Genomic DNA, 13,926 nt, shown 5'->3' on the forward strand with positions numbered 1-13,926 from the left:
CTGATCATATTTTGATCTACGGTGACTCAGCTGGGAATGTCTCTTTGGATGCTTGCCAAGCTATTCCCACATGGCCATTTCTTTTCCAAGTTCATGGCTTTCACTAGGTTATTTCCACTAAGCTTAGCCTCTATATTAGTTTCCAACTGCTGCTGTAACAAATTATCACAAATTCAGTGGGCTTAAAACAATACAAATATATTGAACTGGCCAAAAAAGTTTATTCTGGTTATTTTTATTTTTTCATAAGATGGTAAGTTATCCTACAGTTCTGGAGGTCAGAAGACTTCAGGGCCTTCCAGGGCTAAGATGAAGGTGCTGGCAGAGATGCATTCATTCTGGGGGCTCAAGGGGAGAATCCTTCCTCGCATCTCCCATCTTCTGGTGGCTGCCTGCGTTCCTTGGCTTGTGGCCATGTTACTCCAGTCTCTGCTTCTGTTGTCCTGTCTTCTGCTCTGACTGTGACCGTTCTGCCTTCCTCTTATAAGAGCCCTGTGATTACACTGCTCACCTGGATAATCCACAATAATCTCCGGAATTTTAAGTCAGCAGGAGAGTAACATTAACCCCATCTCCAATGTTTAATTCTCCTTTGCCATGTAACATAACATATTTGCAGTTTCCAGAAATTCAGACATGGACATTTTTGAGCGTCCATTAGTATGTCTAGCACAGACTCCCAACACACACACCCCTACCTAGTTCCTCCTATAAACTGGACTCCAAGGTCTTCCCCTTCCGATGGATCCTGTCCACCTTCCTACGCATTCTGGTTCTTCCATGTTCAGTCAATAAACATTTACCAGGCACCTAATACAGACAAGGCATTTTGCTCGGGGCAGGGGAGACCAAGAAAAGAAGATATTGTTTCTCTGCCTGAAAGGTGCTCATTTTAGTGAAGCTGACTGGGAAACCATGAAACAAATGTGGCAAGTACAGGGATAAAAAGGATGCATATAGGGTGAGGGGCACTCAGGACTTGGGGTCTGGGCGGGGGAGGAATATGCAAGGATACATTATGACTCCTATTCTTATCAAGATTCACAAAATGAAAAAACAGTAGGTAGGATTCATCGTGAAAAATGAGGATGTGTAATCTGGTCTCAGGCATCAGGTCAGTGCCCAGTGATTCCAGGGAGGGCTGGGTTGTCCAGAAGCTGAGAGGCACAGGAGCACACAGATCTCCCTCTGTGCTCCTGAAGGCCTCGCTTCAGCCTGGAGTCGGTGGCGGCCAGCAGGAATTACTCACTACCAAGGTGAGGAGGACCTCTTCCCAGTGGAACAAGCTTCTTCAGTCTTCAAGTGGGATGGGCTCATCCCGGGGTGGGTGATGCTCTCATTTCCTCAGGCTCTGCCTGATCTAAGCAAAGGTCTTATTTTGAAAGTTGAAATGGGAAAAAAAAAAAAAGTTAAATATACAGGGATATAGTTTAGCTCCCCTCTGCATCTCAAATGTGGAGTCAAAAGAGCAAGAACTTGTAAGCTTTCAAGGATTTATGTTAGTTTTAGATACTGTATCAAAGCCCAGGACCCTGGATGTGCCTGGACTGACCTTTGTTCTTACTTGATGGCCACTTTGTAACTGTTATCATAAGAAACTGAAGTTATCCTGGGAGTCTGTAGTTCCTGCCCACAGACATTTCACAGGAAGCAGCTGGCTTTGTTTCCAGCTCTATACTGAACTCTGCTGTCCCCTTTCAGAAACACAAACAAGTGTTGTGTGTGTTTTCCTGTTTAACCTGCACAGTCGTGGCAAACCAGGGTCTCTAAGTTTTTTAAAAAATAACATACACACAGGGAAATTTCCTTTCTAGTGGCACATAGCCAAAATGCTACTTAGATGAAACTGAATTCATGTAAAATCAAGAGACTTTGTGAAATTGCTAGTATTTTTATCGGGCTTCACAGTTGGCCAGAGTTGTTTTTGGCCATTGAATTTTGCTCCTTATAAACCCTGTGCAACCCTGTCCCCGATGGGGGCCTGGTAAGCCTTAAAGTGAAAGTGAAGTCGCTCAGTTGTGCCCAACTCTTTGCAACCCCATGGATAGTAGCCTGCACCAAACTCCTCCGTCCATGGGATTTTCAAGGCAAGAGTACTGGAGTGAGTTGCCATTTCCTTCTCCAGGGAATCTTCCCAACCCAGGGATCGAACCCAGGTCTCCCACATTGTAGACAGACGCTTTACCGACCGAGCCACCAGGGAAGTCTTAAGCCTTAAGGACCTTTCAAATCCAGAGTCCCTTCTGAGCGGCTGACTGAACAGGGACTTTTTATGTCTTACTCTGTTGAATAAAATACATTTGCCCGTCATCTACAAAGGACTAAACTAGGGATCAGCCCTCTGCCAAGTCCCATACCTGAGAATGCAGCCATTGGCCTCACCCTGAATGCCTCCAGTGATGTGGGCGTCACCTCACAAGGCATCTTTGCTTGTTTCTGATGGATGGCACACAGAAACATTGACAGATTTCCCTAGGATGTCCACAAGAGGGCCTTGAGGGGTTTGGCGTGGGCCCATTTCAGGTTCTTCATATTGGAATGGCCAACCAGCCGTTTAGATCTGGATAACATGCATGACAGGGGGTCACACAGAAAAGGTGGTCCTTCTGCACAAGACCTGCTCTTTATCCCCATTGTGGGAGGACTGAGTCACCCTGTGGCTAAAGAAGAGGCTGTCTTGCATTTTTATAATTAGCCTACATTAATTAGGGGAATATGGATGGACCACCTCCTCTTTGAAACTTTAAAAAGTCAAACTAAAATAAAGCTGTAATGATTATACTCACTCTAAAAGTGAGGACAAGGAGCCTCAGAAAGATCAAGCCATTCACAAGGTCTCCTAGCTAGGAAGTGACACACACTATAGCTTCAGCTACAGATTTTAATGAAACACACACACACAATCTAAGTGAATTTTCAAAAAATCAATTAAACTTCAGTTTGAAAAATTCTTAATGTATGGACTTTGGGTGATAAATAAAAACAAAAATCTGTATCATGATTTGGCTGAATCTCCAGGGGATTATACTGTGTAGAAAAAAAGCCAATTCCAAAAAGTTACATATAATACGAATCTAATCACAGAAAGTAACCAAAATGACAACATTTTAGAAAGGAAGCTAGGTTAGAGATAGGACAGGGTGTGGGTGGGTGGTCAGCAGGCTTTGACTCTGAGCTGGGTGGTGTGGAGACCACTCTCTGCCCACTGGTCAAGGGCAGAGTGAGCTTCAGGTCAGATGATCTTCACTGAGCCAACCCACCGAAAAGCCTTGGCTTCCAGGGCAATTTCTCAGTTTACTGTACACCCTAAAGACACCAAGTGAAGTTGTAAGTTTTTCAAATGAGGAGTATGACATTAAGATTAATACACAGGTACTTGCTTGGGGAAAAAGAACATTTGTGGCAGCTTAGGGCTGCAGACTCAACTGGATTCCCAAGTGACAGCAAAGACTGATGCTCACCTGTAAAGCATCGCATCTGTTCTGTGGGAAGTCACCCAAGACAGCTTGGGAAGTGAAGCCTGAGAAAGAGCAGGCCCTGCTTGGTCTAGTGAAGCTTGATCTGAGCCGGTGACTGTTCACAGTTAATGGGTCAATGGCAAGGGCAGAGATGGACAAGACAGAGTGAGAGAGTAGTGAAAAGAGAAGGAGCAACAGAGTGCAAGGGCACGGTGTGCGGCTTGATCAGACAGGGTTACGCCTCTGCCCGAGAGACTGTGCGGCTCTGAGCCAGGCTCTGATTCTCTGAATTTCTGATTCCTATTTGTAAAACAGAACAATGAGCCCCTACCTAGCATTTGTTTCCAGGTTGGTGGGAAGAACAAATGGAATAATGTAAGTAAAAAGCATTTTATGAACACTTGGATTCTCTGCAAAGGCAAAGATCAGTCATGTGATCTGGCAAGATTCTTACTAGTGGCCCCTAAATTTCTGGACCTATGATTTGGCAAGTAAATTAATTCAATCCGAAGGCTGCTGGGTCCATGGGCCTGAAGCGAGGATCACTAAGTGATCAGGTCTTGACAGCAGCGGCTGCACTATGGATTTCTGTATGGGGTAACACCATTGGAGGAGGAGGTGTGACAGGCCACATCTAAGCTGAACTCTAACGGCTTCAGCTGGCTCCTCACCTTGCTGCTAGTACGGATCCTTGGCCCAAAGACAGGATCAGCCTATGTCTCGGCTGATGACTTAGGCTTCAGTCTTTAATAGTGAGTGAAAGCTCATATAATTTGTAAGGTTTTTTCCCTCAATTCCCACTTAAGTAATTTGGTAAGTCAGTAAGTCTCGAAATGCTAGACAGGAAAGGGGAGCGCATCAGAGAGGGTAGCAGTCTAGTGAGAGACCCTCTGGGAGGGAGGCAGTTAGGGTTCACTTGGAAATCTTCTCTGAGAAGTGGCAGAGTGTGGCAGAAAGCATGTTGGCTCTGAGCTCAGGGAGCTGTATGAATAACCAAGCTTTATCCTGAGTCTGTTTCCTCCCCAGTCAAATGGTAACAACAAGCTCTTCCCTGGTGGCCCAGTGGTTAAGGCCTGCTTGGCAATGCAAGGGTGTGGATTCAGTCTCTTCTGAGGGACCTAAGATCCCACATGTCAGAGCAACTAAGCCCGAGCAGGCCACAACTGCATGCGGCAACAAAGACACGATGCAGCTAAATTTAAAAATATATTTTTTTACAAATAGTAATGACAACAGTGCTGTCCTCACAGAACTGTCCTAAGGACTATGGACTAAAAGAAACAAACAGATCTGCAACAGCTGACGGAGAGTAGGAACACAATAATTTAGATCTTTTCCTTCTTCAAAAGACAGGAAGAAGATATCACAAGGCCTTTAAAATATCTTCCTGCGCATGTTTTTCAGAGAAAGAAACTAGGAACCTTGGCTAGCTAAGCCTACTCTCTTTGTAGCTCCTGGAAATGCATCTTATCAAGTTTGGGATTTGGTTCAGACAAACAGATTCCTATTCATGCTCTGCTAATTAATGGAGCTAATGTGATCACAAGCTATGTGAGCCTAAGGATGTTAATCTCCCCTAATCTCTGTCAAGCGCAACACAGAGTTTCATAATACCTATGACCATGGTTGTTTTGAAAGTTAAATAGGAAGTATCTGTAAAGTGACTAGCACCACGTCTTCTTCTTGTTGCTGTTTAGTCATTAAGTTGTGTTTGGCTCTTGTGCAACCCCATGGACTATATAACTCACGAGGCTTCTCTGTCTGTGGGATTTTCCAGGTAAGAATATTAGAGTGGGCTGTCATTTCCTTCTCCATGGGATCTTCCCAATCCAGGGATAGAACCCGAGTCTTCTTGATGGCAGGCGGATTCTCTACCACTGAGCCACTAGGGAAGCCCAGAACAGTGTCTTATGCACAGTCAAATGCAATGAATAGTTGTTCTTATTATAACTGTCTTAGGTGTGGCAGAAATATCAGAGAAATGGTGGAGAGAGTGTCCACAGACATCACAATTACTTTTCATAACCACCAATAAAATTCTTAGTCCCGTCTGTGCAATGCTTTCTTCCCACTTGAGTTCAACAGTAGTTCTTATTCAAAGACTTCAGGGGTGTGAATGAGTCACTGGGTGATGCAGCGGCCAAAAAACACCAGACGTGACCCCAGCACCACACCTGGCGCACTGGAGGACACGACTCAGCTGGGTCTGAACAAAGCTAGAGAGCAAGCCAAAGGGAGCAAGTGCAATGGGGGAATGGCTAGAAGGATGCTCTGAGAAAGGTCTGAGGAACTGGGACAAGAGAAACCTGAGGAGGAGTACAAATGGACTACTATCTGAATGGATGGCTGATGTGCGAAACCATGATTTCATGTATTCTGTCATTCCCTGGAAAGCAGAATGCAGACCGATGGGGAGAAGTTACCTGGAGGTTCATTTCAGCTCAGCACAAAGAATTTGCTGACAATGCGGCCATCCAATGACAGTACACCTCTCCATCAATGGAACAGGTTGTCCTGTGAAGGAGGACCTGAGTCCACAATCTGGCATCGTGGAGGGGAGAGCTAGGGAGGCTGGCCAGGACATCTCCCAGGCCCTTCCCAACTCTGAAATTCTATCTCATGAGAAGCCCACAACTGCTTCAACACCAGCCATCTTGTGTTAGCAAGTCATTCATCAAAGGACAAAGCTTGTCCTCCACTCTGTTATAAAACTTGGGGGCACAGTAGGGTAGAAGAAAAGGATGTCTTATTTACTGTAATAGTAGCTATAGTTACTACTGCAGATGAGAGGCCTAATGTATCTATTTAACAAACACACACTGCTTTTCTGCTCTAAGGAGGGTACTGGAAGCCAGTCCAACCCCCTCTCTCGTGTGTTACAATTTCCATTCCATTCCATTGTAGCAGAGATAGGAAGCTACTACCACTAACATTTAAAAACTGATTTTGAAGTAAAAAGGAGTAACTGCTTCCAATTTAAGCACATCATTTAATATCACAAACCCCAGTTTGTGATGACAGTGATATTTACCTATAAGGGCTGTTCATGAAACAAATATTTGAGCACTATATACTATATATATAGTATATACCAGGCCTGGTTCTACTTGCTGGGGACTTCTATCATTGAGCTCAAGAGACACACCACCCTCATGGAAATTTTTCTAGTAGGGGAGAAGTAGCAATAAATACAGTTAAGAAAGTTGAAGTATGCTAGTGAACAGACTATGTAAAAGCACTACAGAAAAGCCAGGAATTCCCTGGTGGTCTAGTGGTTAGGACTCCATGCTTCCACTGGGGCCTGGGTTTGATCTCTGGTTGGGGTATTAAGATCCTGCAAACCTTGCAGCCCACAAAAATGTTATTTAAAAAAAACTATGTACCAATATAAAATAGAGATTCCTAAAAACATTTCTTTTTATTTTAAAGTTTAAAAAACAAAAGAGAGCAGACATAGGGATAGGGAGAAGGAGGTGGTTTCTGTTAAAGGATTAAGTAAGAGAATGAGGGTAAAAATTACTTCATGGACAGGTGATGTAGAAAGTCTTTGCTCAGTGTTAGCTTCTTATTACCATGGGGGCTTCTGAATTCTCAGGACTTACAATTACATATGCATCATTCCACTCCTGAATTACTGAATAGGTAATGTGTATTCAAAATCAAAACCAAAAGTTCCCAACAGTGTTTATAGCTAGAAGAAAGGAATCAATGAAAATATTATGACTTTGGGGTTCTAGCACTGCGTCACTTATACAAGGATGCTGATATGAATCTGCAGGAAATATAAGGATGCAGAAGCTGAGGCTTGAACAAGTTAACTCAGGTCAGTGACCACATTTTTCTAAGCCTTAGTTCCCCTGCTCCCCCTCCCCAAGGGCTGTTGGAACAGTTATCATGTAAATACTAACTGAATACATATGCAAAATATGATACATATGTAGAATACTGGGCACACAGCAGGTACAGTTAGCTTACATTATTATCACTGTCCAAACTCATTTGAATTTTCAGAGATTTTCAGTGCGTTCACCATAAAAAAAAAAAAAAAAAACAAAGCTTGTTCCTCAGGAGGGAACATTCCACAATGTGTTGCGAGGAGTTGGACGAAGGTCACTTGTTATGAGAACAAACTAGGGAAACATAAGGAAGCGTTCAACTGATTAAATGCTCAGTACAGGGCTCAGCCTTGCTAACTCCTTGGCTGCAGTCTTCAGGATTCCAGAAGATGCAAACAAAGACACACTGATTCACTCAAAACAGTTCTTCGTACAAATCTGAGGATGTAGCCAAAAGGCAGTCCAGCAGGATTTATGAAGTGTGCTCCCTCCACAGAGCCTGCAAGTCGAGGAGATCCACAAACTCCCTTTAATCGGCCCTCTTTTCCCAGAGACCTCTGCAGCACCGTCCTTCTGCTGTTGCCACTCTGATGGAGAGTCTTGGGAAATGAAATTTAATTCGTTCTGGGCTGAACTTTTTCTCATGGGGCAACTTTACAAGGAATGAGTTCTCTCTGCTTTCCCAGAGGGGAAAAGCGTCCCCATCAGTCCCACTTCAAGTTCTGAAATAAACGAAAGCTTTGGGGTATTAATTGACATCAGGGCCTTTTCTGCTAGTCACCCCAAGACAAGGGCAGCTGTTTCTAGAATCGAAGTCCCTCGTTAACTGTAGATAGCACAGTAACCCCCCTCTCTGCTGTTAGGGAGCTTGTGTCCAGCAATCTGCCCCTTCCAGAGGTAACTATGACCACCTGGCACTTCAAAATGACTACAGGTGCCTCAGGGGACAAAGGTTGTTGGCTTGGCTGGGTCTAAGTCAGTGCTTCTCAAACTGTCCACAGTGGAGAACCACGTTTGGCCTTATTTCTAATCCATCATGGACCAATACTTTCATAAAATACAATGAAAATGAATTGCTAGAAAATTATTTATTAAAGACATAAATGCAAGCCAATGCTTTTATTACTAGAGTCATCAGACCTAAAGCTACTGTCAAATTGCTATCAAAATTTTAAATGTTAACTCACAATTTCTGTATCTGATCTAGTCACTGTTCAACCATGAACATTTACTTGAAACAAAACACAATACCAACCCACCCCTTTTCCCTATGAAATAAGATGATGTCTTTAACACAGTGGTTGGCACATAGTAATTGCTCACTGAATATTAGCTACTACTTTCGCTATTCTCTCTAGGCTGGTGAGAAGAAGGGGAAACATTAATCAAGAGACTGAGATGCACATTTGAGTCCCTCCTCTTTTCCCACTGACCCTGGACAAGTGTCTTCACCATTCTGGGCTTTAGTTTCCAAAATTTGCAATACATAGTGAGATGATCTAGAATCTCACATCTTGACCAACAACTTATGAACTGAACTGAAACCCAGATAGAAAAAAAAAATGGGGTCCCAGTACACACTCACACGGGCTTCCCACGTGGCTCAGTGGTAAACAATCTGCCTGCCAATGCAGGAGACTCAGGCTCACTCCCCAGTCTGAGAAGATCCCATAGAGAAGGAAACAGCAACTCACTCCAATATTTTTGCCTGGAAACTCCACAGACAGAGGAGCCTGGTGGGCTACGGTCCATGGGGTCGCAAAGAGTCAGACATGACTTAGCGATGGAACAACACCCCTCCACACTCACAAACATACACTGAAGCGGGCAACTGCAAGGTTTCATGAAGCAATATTACTTTACCACAGCTACGCACTGTTATTTTCTATATTGTTTTATATTTATTGATTTAAAAAATTTTTAAAGAATTTTTAAAGATTATTTTTAAAGTCTTTATTGAATTTGTTACAACATTGTTTGTTATGTGCTTTTTGGCCTCGAGGCATGTGGGACCTTAGCTCTCTGACCAGGGATCAAACTTGTATCCGCTGCACTGGAAGGCAAAGTATTAACCACTGAACAACTAGGGAAGTCCCTCGTTTTATTTTTTTAAATGCTGGTCAGCACACATTTAATTGATTTCAAACCCAAGGTGTTTGAAAAATGGTGGAGCAAATGAGCTCCTGGGTTCCTGTCCCTGACAGTACCCTGACTGGGTGACTAGGAAGTAGGTCCCTGTCAGTCTACGACTTGGTCTCCAGGTAGGATGGGTGTGATTAAAGGCAGGTGCATCTGCAAGTTTTTATTTTTGTTTTTTAAGCCAGCTGGTTCTGCAGAGATATTCTTAGTCAATCTATCAGGCACAAAGAAGGTCAAAGATGTAGACTCATACCACTGGGTAATTACTTAACATACTGGTAACACTGAGTTATCTTCCATCTACCCTCATGCACGGCACCTTCAGGCAAATGTGCTAGGAGGTGGGTTACCCAGAAATGTCCTTACTGGATTCTGCTTTTTGGAGAAGAGAGAGGAGACAGTATTGGGAGCCAACAGGCTGTTGGAAGTTAGGACTGAACTAATATTTCCAACTCCTTCAACATGGTAGAAGTGGCAGTGAGGGGGCTTATTAGGGAAAGAAATATCAACATGCAAACTTCTATCTAAAGGGGCACTTCATAGCCCTTTCATCCTTTTAATGAATAATTTTAAATGTTTTGATTTTCAAATCGGTGAATAAAACATGAAACTTTTATGTCCAGTATCTTCCACTTTTGTGCTCTGAAAACCTCCCCCTTCCTTGCGAGTAGTAAGGGCCTTAAATTAACCTCTTACCAAGCTGAGCCACCAAGCATTTCACTTTGATGAAGATTTTAATTCCATATTCAGTACAAAGCTCTGTACTTTCTCCAGCGAAGGGGAGGCCTAAAGCTCCAGGGGGTGGGGAGGAGGAGTCAGGTGGTCTCTCCCTCATCCCCCTACCTTCCCATGCCCCTGCCTCACCTCTCCTCGAGCTTCCTTTCCTGGTTGGTTCCTTTCATGACTCCTGACAGTGAACCTGAGAGCAGGTTCTGCTCAAATGACATCTTTCCAATAAGCTCTGCATCAAATGGGGCTCAGAAGTTTCAGAAAGGGTTCCCACATGGACAACCCCACCTTGCTGGGGGTGGGTTTTCTGACTGGCCAGAGGCTGATCCTTTGGGATGCCATCCACAGCCTGGCTCACTCCTGGGATCCACTCATAGGACGTGGGGGCGGCTCTCCTGCAGGGCACTGGCCAGAAGACGTAAGTCCCAAGCTGCCTTCTTTTTTTTGGTGGCACTGATTTTCATCCCAGTGTGAGGGCCTTCTCTAGTTGCAGCATGCAGGCTTCTCTAGTTATGGTGCTCAGGGTTAGTTGCCCCACAGATGTGGGAGCCTAGTTCCCTGACAAGGGACTGAAACCCACATCCTTTGCATTGAAAGGCAGATTCTTAACCACTGCATCACCAGAGAAGTCTTCTAAGCCACAACAGACTCACATGCATTGATCATGGAGTCCAAGAAATTCACATCCTTGTCCCACCCAGTTTGCATCTCCTTTCCTCCTCCTCCCCCGCCGCCCCCTGCCACCCCCGCCTTCTCTTAGCTTTGTAGAGTCTGGGTGTGGGGAGCTCTTTATGGCACAGCTGGTGGCTCACCAACTTTCAGACAAAAGATGAGCTCCAAGGGCAACTCTGCTCTCTGAACAAGGTTCTCTCCCACTCCTTTTTATAGGGCTGGGTGTGAGCGATCACGGCCATCTGAGAGCCGCTTCTAATGGCACCTTTCGAAAAAGTTTTACAGAAAAACGCTTGTCACAGAGCTGCAGTTCTCTGTTCACAGAAGAGTGGGGATTTTAAACACCTTTTTAGCTGTGGACTCTTCTCACGCACTCTTAGAAAACAGGAAGGACCCCACTTGGCAAATCATACCACGTTAGGTTTCTACTGAGTCACATAGCAGGTTCTGGGCCAGGCACTGTAAACACAGCAATAGATACAGCCATGGTCCCTGCCCTCAAGGAACTCACGATTTAGTGACATGTTACACACACACACATGCATTTATGTAGTTCAGCTGTAACAAGTACACTGAAACACACGAGAGTGCCACAGGACTGGACACAGATGGGACTGTCAGGAATTAACTAATCCGAGACTAAACGACAAAAGATAACCAGGTGAAGTGAATGTTAAGGGTGCCTCAGGCAGAAGGAAATGCACCACAGGTGAAAAGTAGCTTGATTCCCCGGACCAAGGATGGGCCAGTCAACTGGGTACAAGACATGGGACCAGAGAGGTGGGTGGAAACCAATTCATATATAAGGAATTCAAGCTGCGAATGTTCCAGGCACACACTCTCATACTTGGCATTCCCTTCCAATAGAAATCTTCAGTAACGGAGCATGCTAAGGCCAACAGTCTTGATTTCAACAGCATCAAGGAAGCCATTGGAGGAATTTAAAACATCATGTCATGATCAAATTTTCATTTTAAAGAGGCAATTATAGGTACTCAGCCAAGAAGGTAACAGAGGCAGCCACTCTGGATGGGGGAAGGTGCTGTGACATATGCTGGCTTCCTTTTCAAAGGCTCATTTACTAATCTACACTCAAGCAAAGCAGGTAGGATTAATACCTATTAACTTAGTTTTCTCACAGCTTTTTGTTCTAGATTCATACCCCCTACACTTACTAGTTTTGTGTGCTGAAGATCTTCTGTGAGCTTCCTCGGGTTCTTCAAATATGAAATGTGGAGAACTCTTTTACCTTGATGATTTGAATTCGGATGAAACTGGAGCCTTGGTATATGCACATTCAACACATACTGACTCATCTCAAGCAAATAATCCTGACCACTTTAAAAAAAGGAAGTCCTCTTCTAGCCTATTAGACCTAATTACTTATACAAAGTTCTATATATATAAACCAGGCAAGACTGCTTAAAATGCATTTACTAAAACGTGGTAAATTTTATAGTATTAATTTTACAGGATCCAGTGAATGATAAAAAATGGGGAAGATTTATGTTGACACAATTCTATACACTATGTAGTAGACATTTTAATTAGATGCCCATGATGCCCTCCCCATATAAAGGGTGTTTATATTCCCAATGACATAACTCCCCAGAAATCTAGTCTATCAATCTAACTTTGAGAATGTCTGCCTTCCCAGAGGATCTAAACCTCTGTACTAAAAATACTGCAGTAGCTGACAAGGTGTCAGCAATGTACCCCTGCATCTCAGTCTGATGCCGATGACAGCCACTGAGAGCAGACCACAGGTAGACGTGGCAGGTGGTTACAGCATTCCTTTCTGTGGAACCCTGGGGCTTGGGGCTTCCCTGGTAGCTCAGATGGTGAAGAATTTGCCTGCAATGCAGGAGACCCTGGTTCAATTCCTGGGTCGGGAAGATCCACTGGGGAAGGGATAAGCTACTCACTCCAGTATTCTTGGGCTTCCCTTGTGGCTCAACTGGTAAAAGAATCCGCCTGAAATGTGGGAGACTTGGGTTTGATCCCCTGGAGAAGGGAAAGGCTGCCCTCTCCAGTATTCTGGCCTGGAGAATTCCATGGACTATACAGTCCATGGGGTTGCAAAGAGTTGGACACGACTGGGCGACTTTCACTTTCTTTTCTGTGGAACCCAGTTGTGGCCTCTAAAGTCTTCTCAGCAAAGTGTTCTAGACAGTACCCCCACTGACCCTAAGATATCCCTGGTCCAAAGATACTCAAAGTGGGGGGAAAAAGCAAGCAATGAGAGTCTAAGTAATATGTCTGGAATTTTATTTACAGAGACTGGCAGAAAATGACAATGAATTTCTCACCACATTGGAACTGTCCTCTACAGCTTCCCACTTTTCAGCATCACTATCCATCTCCTCATGAAAAATAAAAACACAGTAATAGTCCAAATGCATAAAACAAGGTATCATCAGCTTACTTTAATCCATTTCAATTATGTGAATTGTTTCAACATATATTACAATAGGGGCATTCATTACAATACAAACCCCCTTCAACGAATTTAAGTATAAGGAACTCCAGTGGAGAACGTTCCAGGAACACACACTCATACTTGGTGCTCCCTCCCAACAGGAATCTTCATATCATGTTTTGAATATGGAAGAATAAAACAAAGTGGTTTTTGATGTCTCTATTACTCTTGTTCATGCTGAATGAAAAATCTGTGTAGTAAAAGACTCTTAACAGGTAATGGTGAAAATCAACTCTTCGGTGAGGATTAATTGTAAATATGAAAGCAGTGTTAGAAGGAAGCAATTTTTAGGGGGGAAAAAACTCTGCATGAAGTATAACACAAGAATCTTGCTGCCTCAATAAACAATTGATTTGGAAGAAGTCAGTTTAATAATAGTACAACAAATGTGTGGCGCCTTTAGTTAGTTGGTTGGTTATTCAGAGAAGCTCAGAATGTATTATATGAGGCACAGCAAAATATCTGAAATTGCCATGGCAGAGATAAGAACTAACTTTTTGCTCCAACTTTAGATGATAATCAAGGGTTGGGATCTACACAGGATCTGGTGGAGGCCATTCTTACCATCAAAATCTGATTTGCAGAGCATGAATCCAAGCAAGAGCTTTGTGAG

General features: G+C 43.7%; 1 protein-coding gene and 1 pseudogene across 2 annotated transcripts in view; both read right to left on the reverse strand.

Annotated features, from left to right (window-relative positions):
- Positions 1 to 10,380, reverse strand: part of LOC101102528 (eukaryotic translation initiation factor 4E type 2-like) — a 57,801-nt pseudogene extending 47,421 nt beyond the window's left edge.
- The window catches only part of JAK1 (Janus kinase 1), a 246,721-nt gene that overhangs the window by 220,287 nt on the left and 12,508 nt on the right, over positions 1 to 13,926 (reverse strand). The gene's annotated exons all lie outside the window — the stretch shown is intronic.

Source organism: Ovis aries, chromosome 1 (assembly GCF_016772045.2).
Source record: "Ovis aries strain OAR_USU_Benz2616 breed Rambouillet chromosome 1, ARS-UI_Ramb_v3.0, whole genome shotgun sequence".
In the NCBI taxonomy this organism is placed as follows: domain Eukaryota; kingdom Metazoa; phylum Chordata; class Mammalia; order Artiodactyla; family Bovidae; genus Ovis; species Ovis aries.